Raw genomic sequence first — 14,938 nt, 5'->3', positions numbered from 1 at the left:
ATGAGTTCCGTGGGGCAGGAACAGGCTGACATGATCGGTCCGCCAGGACCGTACTGTATGTGTATTTTGGGTAGGAGGTAGAAGCGGGTCATTCAAGGTTGGGAGACGATGAGGTTAGAAGCTGTGGAGGGAAGATCTCCAGAGGAGATGAGGTCAGTGACAGCCCTGGAAACAATGGCTTGATGTTCAGTGGCGGTGTCGTGGTCCAGGGGGAAGTAGGAGGAAGTGTCTGCGAGTTGACGCTCAGCCTCTTCAAGGTAGAGGTCAGTCATGTGTGTGCCTCCTGAAGGTGGAGGTACTCTGCAGTATTTCCATGCCTTAGTAAAATTGTGTGCACACATCCATCTCTCCAGCCTGTCTGAAAGTGATTCCTTCCTCCCTTTACAATACAGTACTCAGCAGTGGAAATTCTGCATTCTGTTGAAATGTTGAAGGAAATGTGCGTAATTCAGAATGTGAGGGGAGTGCTCAATTCTCAAGAGGAGTAATAAATAGGAAGAATATCACATACCATTCCTTCAGCTGCAACAACATGCATTTTTTTTAAATTGAGTTTAATGTAAAAAATTTATCTGGAATGTTGGTGAATTTGATAACAGTAAAGATCCCTTTGCACCCTGTTTGGCGGGAGGATGTGATTAAAAAAAAATGGCACTTTACAGGCTCATGCTGCAAGTGGTAGCTGGAGATTGTGTTTGGTATTATTGGTCTGCTTGTTGTGGAGAGCTGGAAAGTGCATCCAAAACTCGTAATATTTCAGTTACAGAGAATTATATTTCAGGTTTGCTTGTGTTTCCTACTTTTATATTCTTAGAAAATAATCTTGTGAAGAAGTTGGGGGACAACATGCATATTGAAATTAAAATAGTCTGTGTAGACCCTGAACCAAGCCAATGCTTTTTGCTAAATACTTCTTTTTGTGAGGTATGAAATTTTTCTCTCTCCTCTATTTTGTTCAATTCTTGTGCCATGCATGAGCCTCAGATTGGAAAGTGAGATTGTCCTCTGCCAATACTAAATAAATAGGCCCAGATTCTCATCCTCGAAGCAAGTAACGGTAGTTGGGAAAATTTCTGGCTCAGTCTGCCTGCCTTGGGAGAAAGCACCGGAGTGGCACTTAATGTGGCAGCTTTCCCTAGAAGAGGTGACAAGGGATTCTCACCGGCTTTTCATTTGGCAGGTGAGAACTCCGCCAACTCCATTAAATACCACCCATTGAAGGATTGTCAGTGGGGAAAACTATGGCAAATGGAATCCAGTGTGGGGAAGTGCAAGGTCATCTTCTCTAGACCCAAGAAAGACAGATCAGAGTGTTTTCTATATGGTGAGAAGATAGGGCCTGTGGATAAACAAGTTTAGGGGTCCATGAATAGAAATCATGAAAAGCTATTGAACAGATACAGAAAAGAATTTAAAAAGCTGATGGTATTGTGGCTTTTATCTCAAGGGTGCCTGGAATATAAAGGGATGCAAGTTACACTACAGTCATACAGAGCCTTGGTCAGACCCATCTGGAGTATTACATTCAGTCCTGGGCCTGCAACCTTGAGAAAGATATATTATCCTTGGAACGGGTGCAGCGCTGATTCATCAGAATGATATCGGCGCTAAAAGAAATAAATTATGAGTATAGGTTGTACAGTCAAGGACGTATTCCCTTGAATAGAAGATTAAGAGGTTGAGGTGTTTAAGATGATCAAAAGATTTGCTGCACAAGAATGAGAGAAACTATTTCCGCTGGTGGGGGAGTCCAGCCTGAGAATGAGAACTGGTCATTCAGGTGTGATATCAGGAAGCACTTCTACAAGCAAAAAGATAGTGGAAATCTGAAAAGTTAAGGGTCAGCCTCAAAATTTCAAATTTTAAAATTTCAAAATTGCAAACAATAGATACTTGTTGGCTAAGAATATTAAGAGTTACAGATCAGTGATGGATAGATGGAGTTATAATGTAGATTAGTCGTTAGCTAATTGAATGGCAGCGGATCGGGCCTGAGGAACTGAATAACCTACTGCTGCTGCTCCCTCCTTTTGGAATTGTCTGGCTGGCATATAGGGTGTATTATATTTCAGTGCAAGAGCCCTGTAGCAAAACTTATATTTCAACAAGTGCATTTTAATTTATATGATCGACTTCTTAGATTATGCTTTTAATCCATCCCCTTAAATGGCTTGTTAAACCCACACCCGCAAGCTAAACTGTACATTAACCCTATTGATATACAATTCAAAATGCTCCATCCAGACACAGCTCAATTGTACTGTCCTGTGTTCTAATACTTTGGTGCAGTATGAAAGATCCTGCTTTCACCCTATGTTTTTCTTTTTCCTTTCCCTCCTTCCCCCCACCTCTGTCTCTCCCCATCTCTCTCTCCCCATCTCTCTCTCTCCCCCTCTCTCTCTCCCCCTCTCTCCTTTTCCCTCTCTCCTCTTCCTTTCTCTCACTCACTTTCTCCCTCTATCCTCCTCCTTTCCCTCTCTCCTGCTCCTTTGCGCCTCTTTCTCTCCTTTCCTTATCTCTTCATTCACCCCCTCTCTGTTCCGTCATTCCCCCCCATGCTTCCCTGCCCACCCCCGCCCCCACTGCCCATAAATATTTTTACATTTAAGATTGAGTAAGCTTCTGCAAATATCTGTTGCTTGTTTTATTTGCTGCCTTTTCTGCTGCATTCCTAACAACCTTTCTCCTGCTGGATCTGTTTGGGAATAAGTTTCATGGAAAACTGCCCTGGCTTTGGGACAGGGCTTTATGCCAACACAATGTTTCTGCATCTGTTTCAGGTTTCTAGCTGAAGGCCGCTATACCAGGTCTTTAAGCGGCCCACAATATCCAATTATCCCTCCTGGAAACAATGGGGCAAGAATTTTTTGGGCATTGGGGGAGGATGTTGACGGTAACAGGATTGGCTCAGCTCAGGTACCCTTTGCCATTGAATGGATTGTCGTAGTCACACCTGAAGGTTGCCCACTTGAAAGCAACTAGTGCCTATTTTCAGAACCGGTGCCCTGTGGAATCCCTTTAGCCATCTGATAAGTGGCGGTTATTGCTACATTTCACAGCAGCTGGCCATTATGTGGCAGCCCTATGACTTCATCGGTGCTGGGGCTGTGCTAATTGGGTCGAGAGCCCAAGCTGGGCACTGGGAAACGTGAATTTGAAACTTTTTTTTTTACTAGCGTGACATGTTTTTAAAATGAGTAATGAGGAAAAAGCTGTGTTTAGAGCTGTGGGTCTCAGACCTGTATGAGCTCTTTTAAAGAGGCAGTGTTTCAAGAGAGGAAAGACCTGGCAGAATGTGATGCTAATGCATTAATAATATCGTCAACCTCCTGTGTGAGTAAACCAGAAATCGTTACCAAGCCATTGTGCTGCTTTATACAGCAGTTAATAAAGTTGCTGCCTTAGTTGACAGGGATCACCCTCACCCCACTGTTTGTTTGTGGCTGACTAATCACGCAGTAAGATTTCTCGAGGTCAGAGTGCTGCAGTTCGTCTTTCAAAGCTATAGTGATCTGTCCAGATTATTCAAATGTAAGGAGAAGAAAATGCAGTCAGTTTTCTTAGCAATTTGACTGCACCTGTGTTGTCTGGGTGAACGCCTTCAGGTGGGATTAATGGAATTTGCATATTACTTGTGTGGAGATGGTTTTATTTTTGTATGTTTGTGGGAGCCTGAATTTGGAGTTCTACTTTCCCCTATGCTCTATGGTGACAGACCAGGATCCCCAGGCCTCAGGATGTCGACGGCGTCCAAGGTGGTTCTCGGTATTTCCATTGTGCTGACAGTGGGGACTGTGGCTGCGGTCCATCTAAGGCAGCAGCTGGAGAAGGGAGAGGTTGCAAGAAGGAGTTTTCAGAGATCTTGAATGACAGGAGCGCAAAAGAGAGAATGTTCGAATCCTGCAGGAACAGATTAGCCTGACAAAGAAACTGGAAGCAAATCGATTGCGGAGAAGCACCTTGGACCCAGGGAGCTCTTAACAATCTGCAAAACACTAGCCTTGTTTTTTTTTAACATGCAGTGATGGCTTTGGATGTTTAACATGGCAGATATTTTCACCCTCTGTAATTGTGGAAAAAGGTTTGATAGAATTATTTAACTTAAGATGAATAAAGTTGCTCTTTGGATAACTGCTATGCCATTCCAGCTGTTGACCCTTTGTAGTGTAAACATTGCCAGAGGTTTGGGAGTATGGAAGAAAATGAGGAGACAAAAAGCTTAACTGTTCGCCAAATGGAGGATGAATGACTGCTTCTGAAGGGTTGGAGGAAGGAGAGGTTGAAGGGGAAACTCTACTGACAGTTGAGTCAGAAGACCAGGCCTCAGTGGACTTGTCCCACGATCAGAGTGGGGGAGGTTCCTTGAACAGTGAGCTGGGTGATGAAGGGGAAGGGTCCTGGCTGGAAGAGATATCTTAAATTCAAGATTTTTTGAATCTAAAAAAATCTCTATAGGCTATGGGCCTAGTGCTGGAAAATGGGATTAGAATAGTTAGGTAATTGTTTGACTGGCGCAGACTCGATGGGCCGAAGGGCCTTTTTCTGTGCAGTGACCGATACTGTCGCTGAAAGCACCAGTACTTGTTCCATCTGACAGATCCTGGAGTTGCCCACTTTGCCTGGGGGATAGAGTACTTTGGCGGAGGAATCAAATACATCATAAAAACAGTGTGTGGATATAGTTTTATTTTTGCATTTGTTCCAGGATTGATTCAGGACATTGGAAAATGACAAAGAGTTCTCTGGCCAGCAACACATGCATTTTACCACTGCTTACATTGAGGATGTGAATTGGAACCAGGCTATTCACACAATATTTTTCGGTATAGATGATTGTGTGATTTTAAAAAAAAACCTCCAAGCTGCACATTTCACTGGAAAAAAATATGCCTGCACATACAGTATAAATAAATATGGTCTGACAGATTGTACATGCACTTCCAAATTCTGGTATGAAATTCCCATCATACAACCTATTCAAGAGTGTTTCTTTGCTATGGAGGCAACAAAGTGATGTGATTCTGACCGTTAATCACTAATCATAAATGGAAATTGGAGGTTCTGAATGCAATGGTCAGGGGTTTAATTACAGATGTCATTGTTTGACTCCTTAATAATAAATGTTAGCTGAGCATTTCCCATCTGTGCTTCTGGCAGTGTAATAGCCTTAGTCTGTGAGTGCCTTGGACATGCAACCAGAGACTGGCTGTGTTTCACAAACGCTCCTCTGATCATCGTTCAACAGCAGCACAATCGATGTACTCATAAGAGTTGTGCAGCCATGAGGTTTATATTGTACTAAACCCATTTCATCATTTAAAAAAAAGTTTCATGATGCTGAGTTTCAACATGTTGGCAATTGTTCTGCTCATAACTGATCCACTTTAAAAGCCTTATATAAAGGGATCAAAAGCTACAGTCTGTGTGCGCAACAAAATATATTGAGCAGCCTGGTGCCCGCAGGGAGGAGAAATGATGCATCCATGTTCAGTGAAATCATGAGTTCAAGAGACTTCTCTTAATATTGCAGTTCATTAATGGAATCTTCCTTGATCATTCTATACCATTAAATGGTTTCCCTAATATTTACACTAAGTTCTCTCAGGGACCAGCGTTTATTTCATTTTGTCAGTTAACAAAACACAGAATTCACACACAAATTTAGTTAACACATCCTTTGCAATACCAACAGCCAAACAGCAAATCCATCTAATTCTAGAGGTGGTGCTTTCTTGGCTGAATGCGAAGGAATTGCTCAAAGGGTACATATGCCTGGTTAGTCTTGGCATTGACTACAATAAGAAATTGAAGCTGCTGAACTTGCCTTGGTGTGGTGGGCATGGACACCGATATTGCTGTCACTAGCTGTACTTGTTTCCAGTGGAGAGTGAGAGTGGGTGAGAGAACAGTACAGCATCATTCTGCGCAAATCGAGTTGCCATGTGAAAGTTCCTAATGGTGTTTGAGGTTCAGTTCCTGACCAGCTAATACTTGGATCAGATCCTAGGCACTTGGATGTGACTGTGGTGCCATTGACTTCTGATGTGATGTGCGTGTCAATAGTTATGCTGCTGAGCCAAATGGCCTAGCAATCTACTCATTTATACCTCGATGCTCCAAAAATGTCTAATGATATAACCCAGACAAAGCATCCAACATAGACCTAGGCACTTAACACAAATGCACACCCAACCCAGCTGTCTCTGCAAAGTGCCTCAAAATTCTGGAGAATTTTGCCAAAATAAGGGGAACTATCTGAGAGACTAGCCAAGCAACAGCTTGACCTAACCATATTCACAGAATCATATCTTTTAGTCAAAGTCCCAAGCTGCTCTATCCAGTGGGACAGAGTGGTGGCACAGAGATCGGGAGGGTGTGGCTCAGGGAGTCCTCAACATTGATTCTGGACCTCATGAAGTCTCATGGCCAAGATGGGCAAGGAAATTTCCTGTAGATTGCCACCTTTTGCCCTTCAGCTGATGAATCAATACTTCTCCATGTTGAACACTACTTGGAAGAAGTATTAGCGTAATAAGGCACAGGGTGCGCTCTAGGTGGAGCATTTCAATATCCAGTGCCAAGAGTGGCTTTGTAGGACCACAACTGACTGAACTGGCTGAGTCTTAAAAGATTATAACTCCTGGACTGGACCTGTGGCAGTTGCTAAGAAAATGAACACAAGGGGAAAACCGACTTGATCTTATCCTCACCAATCTATTTGTTGCAGATGCATCTATCCTTGACAATAATGGCAGGAGTGACCACTGTACAGTACTTGTGGAAACAAAATTGCGCTTTCACGTTAAGCACATCCTCTATCGTGTTGCATAGCACTACCATCGTTCTAAATGGGATAGATTCAAAACGGATTTAGGGACTCAAAAATGAGTATCTATGAGGCATTATGGGCCATTAGTAGCAGAAAAATTGTATTACACCACAATCTGTAACTTTGTGGTTAAGTGACCATCCATTTCACCTCAACCATAACCTCGATCATCTCCGTTTCAACCGATATTTTGTCAGCACCCTCTTCTCAGTAAACACCAATACAAAATATTCATTAATTATTCTAGCCTTGCCCTGCGTCTTTAAGCATATGACAACTTCTGTCTCTAATAGGACCCACCCCACCTCTTACAGCTTGCTTGCTATTTATATGTCGATAGGAGAATTTTGAGTTCCCTTTTATGTCACCTGCCAGCTTATTCTCATATTCTCTCTTTGCCAGTCATATTTTCCTCTTTACTTACCCTCTCAACTCATTGTATTTGCACTGGTTCCACTCTGAAGAATTCACCTGTCATGTTTCATCTCCCTCATCATCCAAGGTTTACTTACCTTTTGTCCGTGTTGGAATGTACTGACCTTGTACTGAAACCACACCTCCTTTAAGATCGCCCATTGTTCCGTTACTGTTTTTCCTATTAATCTTTGGTTCCATTTTACCCTGGAGAGATCCCTTCTCATCCCATTGAAGTTAACCATCTTCCAATTTAGAAGTTCTACTTTACACTATTACTTGCTCTTCATTGCCAATTTAAACTTTGTAATAGAATGATTACTTTTGCATAAGTGTTTGTCTACAGACACCTGGACCACTTGGCCCACCTCATTCGCCAGCACCAGATCCAGCAATGCCTCCTTTCTGGTTGGATCAAGAGTTATGATGTGGCAGATAGTAGTATTCAACATGGAGAAGTACTGATTCATCAGCTGAAGGGCAATAGGTGGCAGTCTGCAGGATTGGGATGATACGGTGTGAGAAGCCGCCATTGCAGTCAGCGGGTAAAACGTTGTTTTCCCTGCCCACTACTGCACTTAGTGCAAATCTGGGATGATTCTGCCCCAGGTCAGAGAACCAAGCACTAGGCATTATTTCTAGAGGGATCAAATTGAAAAGTATGGAAGTTATGCTGAACCCCTATCAAATCTTGATTAAACCACACTTTGCAGATCTGGTTGCAATGTTGCCAGGGGAGGCAGTGGCATAGTGGTATTGCCCCTGGACTAGTAATCCAGAGACCCAGGCTAATGTTCTGGTTTGAATCCTGCCACAGCAGATGGTGGAATTTGAATCCAATAAAAATCTGGAATTAAAGGTCTAATGATGGCCAATTGTTGATTGTTGTAAAAACCCATCTGGTTCACTAATGTCCTTTAGGGAAGGAAATCTGCTATCCAACATCCAGACCCATAATAATGAACAAGGGCAATTATGGATGGGCAATAATTGCTGGCCTAGCCAGCACTGCCAACATCCCATGAATGAATTAAAAAAAAGATATGCAGGCACTGGAGAGGTAGCAGAGAAGATTTACAAGGAAATTGAATACACCAGAATTGCATGGGTAGGTATACATAGCGGGAAAGGATTAACAGATTGGATTTATTTTCTCTTGAGAAAAGAATGCTGAGGGATGATCCAATCGAGTTCTTTAAAATTATGAAAGGTTTTGATATGGTGGATAGAGAGAGAATGGTTCCTCTTCATGAGAAAAGCACATCTTGTGGCCATCAATATAAGAAATGGCCAAGAAATTCAATAGGGAATTCTGAAGAAACTTCTTTACCCAAAGGGTGGTGAGAATGTGGAACTCGCAGCCATGGAGTGGTTAAAGGGAATAGTGCAAATGCATTTAAAGGGAAGCTCAACAAGCGTTCCAGGAAGAAGGGAGTAGATGGTTAAGATGGTAGATTCAGATGAAAAAAGATGGGAAGAGACTCAAGTGGAGCATAACCACCGGCATGGACTGGTGGGTAAATGGCCTGTTTCTATGCCAAATCCTATGATATTTGGATAACTAAAGTCACCCAAAACCACCACTCTGTAGTTCTTGCATATCTATGTGATTTCCTGCAGGTTTGGTCCTTTATCTCTCTCTCACTATCTGGGGGCCTGTGAAATACCACTTGTTGCGTGATCTTCCCCTTTTTTGTTTCTCAACTCCAACAAAAACGATTCTGTTTTTGCAGCCTCCAGAACACCCTCTCTTTCCAACACTCCCAATGTCTTCCTTAACTGGTACTGCCACCCCACCTTCTTTTTGCCTTCCCAATCTTTTCGGAATCGTCGTATCCTTGAATATTAAACACCCAGCTCTCACCATTTTAAGCTACATTTCCATTATTGGCATTACCTCTAATTTCCACTTGCCTATTTGTGTTGCAGCTCACCAACTTTATTTACCACATGTTTGTGTGTTTACACACATGCATTGTAAACCTGTCTCTGTGTTCCTCATAGTCCTTCTTAGTCTGCTTCTATCTGATTATGGTACCACTTCCCTCTCTAGTACGATCTAAAACTGTCACTTCTTTATGCAGCTTATTGTTGCTATAGGCTGGTACCCATTGCCCTGCTAATTTAATTTAAATCCTCCCCGGCCATTCTAGTAAACTCTGCCAAGATTACATTGGCTTCAGTCCTATTAGGGTGCAACCTTTCCCTTTTGAATAGGCACGTCCTGCCTCAGAGCTGGTGCCAATGTCCCAAACTGCTTCATGCCTCAAGCCACACATTGATCCTCCCAGTCTTCCTATATCTACTCTCACTAGCACGTGCACTTGGAGTAATCCAGAGATTACTACCTTCGAGGTCCTACTTTTTAACTTCCTCTCTAACTCCTGAAAATCTGACCATAAGACCACAAAACCTGCCTTCTTTATGTTCTTTTATCACATTTTTCCCCCAATAATTGTCTTGGATTTTGACTTGGTTTCTCATCTCCCAGTGTCTGTATTGTGATGCACTCGGCAGGTACAATAGATGAACTAGATGGGTCTTTTCCTGTCAGTCATTTTCTTATGTTTGTAGAAGCTGTGGATCTCACCAAGGCAGCACCTCCCAAACCCATGTCCTCTATCACCTTGTGTCCTATCAAGGACAGAAGACACAGGGGAACGCCATCACCCTAAAGTTACCTTCCAAATCACAAATCATCCTGACGTCAACATGTATCGCAGTTCCTTCACAGTTGCTAAGTCAAAAACCTTGTGCTCTGTTATTAACAACACTGGGAGTACCTACAATAGATGGACAGCAGTTGTTCAGGAAGGCCATTCACCATCACCACCACCTTTAGTGCAGCTAAGGAAGGCCAATAAATGCTGGGAGAATCCTAAGTTAATGGGAAAAGTGTTTGAGTTTGAGACGTCAACTGTTGCGCAGATGAAATCAGACAATGTTCATTTTCCACAACACGCACACAGCTATACTGGAGCGATTTTAGAGGCAACTACATAACCATGAAATGCATTGTGCCTAGACCCATGTTAAAAGCTTTGTGAACATCCAAAACAATAAATTATTCATCAGTTGTGGGGATATGTAAAATCAGCAAGAAGGTTGGCTGTCAAATTAATGAAATTAAAAGCATGAAACAGGCCTGAACATTAATAATTTGCCACTTAACAGCAAATAACTTTCATAACTTATAATGAAAGAGCAACTTAATGCCAGCTAAAATGTATCATCTTCCTTAGGGTAGGATGGATACCAGCAAATAGTCATTCTGAAAAGGTGGACTAGGAGTATAAGGCTGGAGGGATTTAACAATATAGGATTTATTGCCAAATTTTTAATATTAGCTTGCTACATAAATGGGCAGCCTCCTGGAAGAAACCTGTTGATGGAGTGTGATGCACCTCTGCTTTGGGTAGGCCCTGGTTGGGCTGCGGCATGGGACCTGGCTGGAGAGAGCAAATGAGCACACATGGACACAACATGAGGACACCCCATACACACATGGGATGTTGACAACGACATAGGATTACATGCATAGCATATAGAGCATCAAAACAGGCTGTCTGGCCTAACAAGTCTATGCTGGTGTTTATACTCCACTCAAGTCTCCTCCCATCTTTTCTCATCTAAATCTACCATCATAACCACTATTCCTTCTCCCTCGTATGCTTGTCTAGCTATCCCTTAAATGTACCTATATTATTCACTTCAACCACTCCCTGTTGTAGCGAGTTCCACATTCTCACCACTCTTTGTGCAAAGAAGTTCCTTCTGAATTCCCCAATGGATTTCTTGGTGACTATCTTATATTGATGGCCTGTAATTTTGCTCTTCCCCACAGGAGGAAACATTCTCTCTGTATCCACCCTATCAAATTCTTTCATAATTTTAAGGACCTTTATTAGGTCACCCCTGAGTTGCCTTTTTACCAAGAGAAAGGAAACCCAGTCTGTCAATCTTTTTTTGATATATATACCCAAGCGTTTCAGTTAAATATCTTGTAAATTTTCACTGCACCATCTCCAGTGCCTGCTTTTAGTGTTTTTTTTATATAACCTGGTGACCAGAACTGCATGCAGTATTCTTCTGGTTTAATTAAGGTTCAGTGTAGGTTTTTTAGCATAATTTCCCTACTTTTCAATCTATCACTTTGGAAATAAAGCCTAGTGCTTGGTTTGCTTTTTTATGGCCTAGCTAACCTGTCTACAGCACAAGTATACAACATTCTGGGCCCCATATTGAGTTCAATAATTTAGATCATAGTCTACACCTCCCTCTTGCTCTATGTAGTTTTTTTTATTTTTGTTTTGCTGGCTTATTTCTATCTTTATCCCTTCATGTTGCATTCAGATGGTGGCCATGTAGCCATTCACACCTTATCTTTCTTTCTCTACCGTACCCATTACCATTGTCTTTGGCTTTTGCATCATAAAATCTTTTGTTGATCTCTCCTACCCTCCACCCTATTACAGACCTTCCTTCCCTTTTGCCCTTTAGAAACTAGGAACAGGAGTAGGCCATTCAGCCATTCGGCCCATCGAGTCTGCTCTGCCATTCAATATGACCACGGCTGATCTTCTATCTCAACACCATATTCCCACTTTCTCTCCATACCCCTTGATGCCTCTAATATCCAAAGATTTATCAATTTATTTCTTGAATATACTCAGTGACCCAGCCTCCACAGCTTTCTGTGGTAGAGAATTCCACAGGTTGACCACCCTCTGAGCGAAGAAATTTTTCCTCAACTCAGTCCTAAATGGCCTGCCCCATATCCTGAGACCGTGGGCCCCTGTAGAACCCCTGGTTCTACACTCCCCAACCAGGGGAAACATTCTGCCTGCATTCAGTCTGTCTAGTGGTGTTAGAATTTTATATATTTCAATTAGATCCCTTCTCATTCTTTTAAACTTTAGTCTTGCCACCTCCGGTATCAGCCTAGTGAACCTTCGCTGCACTCCCTCTAGGTAGGGAGACTAAAACTGCATGCAATATTCCAGGTGTGGTCTCACCAAGGTCCTGTATAACCGCAGTAAGGCATTCCTACCTCTGAAATCTAATCCTCTTGCAATGAAGACCAACATACCATTTGCCTTCTGAATTGCTTGCTGCACCTACCTATTTACTTTCATTGACTGGTGTACAAGGACACCAGGATACCTTTGTACATCCACATTTCCCAAAATATCACTATTTAAATAATACTCTGCCTTTCTGTTTTTCACACCTAAATGTATAACTTCACATTTAAACATGTTATATTGTCTACCATGTGTTTGCTCACACACACAACTTGTCTAAATCCCCCTGTGTCCTCCTCGCAACTCACCCTTACCCAGTTTTGTGTTGTCAGCAAACTTTGAAATATTGCATTTGGTTCCCTCATCCAAGTCATTTATATATATCGTGAATAGCTGGGGCTCAAGCACTGATCCCTGCGGTACACCGCTAGTCACCGCATGCCACCAGGAAAAAGAGCCATTTATTCCCACTCTCTGTTTCCAGTCTGTCAACCAATTCTCAATCCATGCCAGTATATTATCCCCAATCCCATGTGCTTTAGTTTTGCCCTTTAGCCTCTTATGTGGGACCTTATCAAAAGCCTTCTTGAAATCCAAATACACCAGATCCACTGGTTCTCCCTTATCTATTCTACTAGTTACATCCCCAAAAATGTCCAGTAGATTAGTTAAGCATGATTTCCCTTTCATAAACCCGTGCTGACTTTGTCTAATCCCGTTAATGCTTTCCAAATGCCCTGTTACCACGTGTTTTACCACGATTTTTACAATCGACTCTAACATTTTCTCCACTACTGTTGTTAGACTAACTGGTCTGTAATTCTCTTTTTTTTCTCCCTCCTTTTTTAAATAGCGGGGTTACATTTGCCACTCTCCAATCTGTAGGAATTGCTCCAGAGTCTATAGCATTTTGGAAGATGACCACCAATGCATCCAATATTTCCAGGGCCACTTCCTTTAGTACTCTGTGATGTAGATTATCAGGCCTCGAGGATTTTTCAGCCTTTAATCCCATTAATTTCTTTAGCACCATTCTTTTTCACTAATATTGATTATCTTCAGTTCTCCCTCTAACTAGACCCTTGGTTCCCTAACATTTCTGGGAAATTATGTGTGTCTTTTTTTGTGAAGACAGAACCAAAATATAAGAACAGACGAACTAGCAGCAGGAGTAGTCAATTCAGCCTCTCGAGCCTGCCCATCATGGCTGATCTCATTTTGGCCTCAACTCCAATTTTCCTTTCTCTCCCCATAACATTTCAACCCATTACTAATTAAAAATCTGCCTATCTCTTCCTTAAATTTATTCAGCGTCCTTGGATCCACTGCACTCTGAGGTAGTGAATTCCACAGATTCATGACCCTTTGAGAAAAGTAATTCCTCCTCATCTCTGATTTAAATCAACTACTGCTTAGCCTAAAACTATGGCCTCTCATTCTAGAATGCTCCACAAGGGGAAACATCCGCTCCACGTCTACTTTGTCTATCCCCTTTAGCATCTTATATACCTCAATTAGATTTCCTCTCATCTTTCTAAACTCTAGCGAGTATGAGCCTAAACTGCTCAACCTCTCCTCATAAGACAAGCCCCACATCTCTGGAATCAATCTAGTGAACCTCCTCTGAACCACTTCCAATGCAACTACATCCTTCCTCAAGTAAGGGGACCAAAACTGTGCACAGTACTCCAGGTACGGTCTCACCAATGCCTTGTACAGTTGCAACAACACTTCCCTATTTTTATACTCTTTCTTTAGCAGTAAATGCCAAAATTCCATTTGCCTTCCTTATTACCTGCTGTACCTGTATACTAGCTTTCAGCGATTCATGTACGAGGACACCCAGATCCCTCTACACTGACGCGTTCTGAAGTTTCTCTCCATTTAAATAATAAGTCGCCTTTTTATTCTTCTAGCCCCAAAATAGATAACCTCACACTCATCCATGTTAAACTCCATCTGCCAAATTTTGGCCCATTCACCTAACATGTCCATATCCATTTGTAAATTTCTTATTTCTTCATTGCAACTTACTTTCCCACCTATTTTGGTGTCATCTGCAAATTTAGCTTTAGTACCTTCTATCCCTGAATCCAAGTCATTAATATAGATTGTAAGTAGTTGGGGCCCAAGGACCGAACCCTGTGGCACCCCATTAGTTACAGCTTGCCATTCAGAAAAAGACCCATTTATCCCAACTCTCTGCTTTCTGTTGGTTAGCTATTCCTCTAACCAAGCTAATATATTACCCGTGACTCCGTGTGATCTTATCTTGTGTATTAATCTTTTGTGCGGCACCTTATCAAAAGCCTTCTGGAAGTCCAGAATCTACAGGATCCCCATTATCCACTTTGCTTGTCACATCTTCATAGAACTCTAGTCAAACACAATTTACTCTTCATAAAACCATGCTGACTCTGATGGATTGTATTTTGACTTTCCAAATGTCCCATTACTACTTCCTTAATAATGGATTCCAACAATTTCCCAACAACAGATCTTAAACTAACTGTCTATAGTTCCCTACCTTCTGCCTCCTCCCCTTTTTGAATAAGGGCATTATATTAGCATTTTTCCAATCCACTGGAGCCTTTCCAGAATCCAGAGAATTTTGGAATATTATAGCCAATGCATTCACTATCTCCATTGCCACTTCCTTGAAGACCCTTGG

General features: G+C 42.0%; 1 protein-coding gene and 1 pseudogene across 6 annotated transcripts in view; both read left to right on the top strand.

Annotated features, from left to right (window-relative positions):
* The window catches only part of LOC121269532 (rho GTPase-activating protein 32-like), a 524,870-nt gene that overhangs the window by 324,632 nt on the left and 185,300 nt on the right, over window positions 1–14,938 (top strand). The window lies entirely within an intron of this gene.
* Window positions 3,738–3,981, top strand: LOC121269621 (annotated as a pseudogene).

The sequence above is a fragment of the Carcharodon carcharias genome, chromosome 25 (assembly GCF_017639515.1).
Source record: "Carcharodon carcharias isolate sCarCar2 chromosome 25, sCarCar2.pri, whole genome shotgun sequence".
NCBI classification, from domain to species: Eukaryota; Metazoa; Chordata; class Chondrichthyes; order Lamniformes; family Lamnidae; genus Carcharodon; species Carcharodon carcharias.
This window is presented reverse-complemented; position numbering and strand designations above follow the sequence as displayed.